The sequence below is a fragment of the Bos indicus genome, chromosome 20, assembly GCF_029378745.1.
Source record: "Bos indicus isolate NIAB-ARS_2022 breed Sahiwal x Tharparkar chromosome 20, NIAB-ARS_B.indTharparkar_mat_pri_1.0, whole genome shotgun sequence".
In the NCBI taxonomy this organism is placed as follows: Eukaryota; Metazoa; Chordata; class Mammalia; order Artiodactyla; family Bovidae; genus Bos; species Bos indicus.
In genome coordinates, this window is record NC_091779.1 from 59812156 (window position 1) to 59813142 (window position 987).

At 41.6% G+C, this 987-nt stretch overlaps 1 non-coding gene across 1 annotated transcript; it reads left to right on the forward strand.

Annotated features, from left to right (window-relative positions):
- Positions 1 to 388: 388 nt before the first annotated feature.
- Positions 389 to 495, forward strand: LOC139178083 (U6 spliceosomal RNA). Its single transcript, XR_011562507.1, has one exon. It is a non-coding gene; the product is annotated as a U6 spliceosomal RNA (small nuclear RNA).
- The last annotated feature ends 492 nt before the right edge of the window (positions 496 to 987 follow it).

Here is a 987-nt window from a genome sequence, read left to right on the forward strand (position 1 = left end):
TGCTCCCCATCCTGAACCCCCCTCCCACCTCCCTCCAGCTGTGGTACATACACAATGGAGTGTTGCTGCTAATGCTGCTAAGTCACTTCAGTCGTGTCCAACCCTGTGCGACCCCAGAGACGGCAGCCCACCAGGCTCCCCCGTCCCTGGGATTCTCCAGGCAAGAACACTGGAGTGGGTTGCCATTTCCTTCTCCAATGCATGAAAGTGAAAAGTGAAAATTGAAAGTGAAGTCGCTCAGTCGTGTCTGACTCTTCTCGACCTCATGGACTGCAGCCTACCAGGCTCCTCCATCCGTGGGATTTTCCAAGCAAGAGTACTGAAGTGGGGTGCCATTGCCAATACAGTATACTAACGCATATATATGGAATTTAGAAAGATGGTAACAGTGCTCACTTCAGCAGCACATATACTAAAATTGGAACGATACAGAGAAGATTAGCATGGCCCTTGCGCAAGGATGACACGCAAATTCGTGAAGCGTTCCCTATTTTTAACACATGTATACCTGTGGTGGATTCATATTGATATATGGCAAAACCAATACAATATTGTAAAGTTAAAAAGTAAAATTAAAAAAAAAGAAAAAGAAAACAAACAGTTAGTCATAAAAAAAGAAAGAAAGATGGTAACAATAACCCTGTATGCGAGACAGCAAAAGAGACACAGATGTATAGAACAGTTTTGGACTCTGTGGGAGAGGGAGAGGGTGGGATGATCTGGGAGAATGGCAATGAAACATGTATAATATCATTGATTTCTATACAGAATATTCACAGCTATGCTTTGTTAAATTTTATCCTGATGCCAATACCAGCTATTCTAACAAATCAGCACCCTTCTAATATGTATATGCTCCCAAATTGTCCAAATCTAATAACTGAGAGAATTGCAAGTATTAGAATCATAATTGATAGACTTATTGTCCTTTATTCTGGAAACTCAACTTTCTTTTCTATCCTTGTCCAAAGTAGAGAGAGGGTGGTG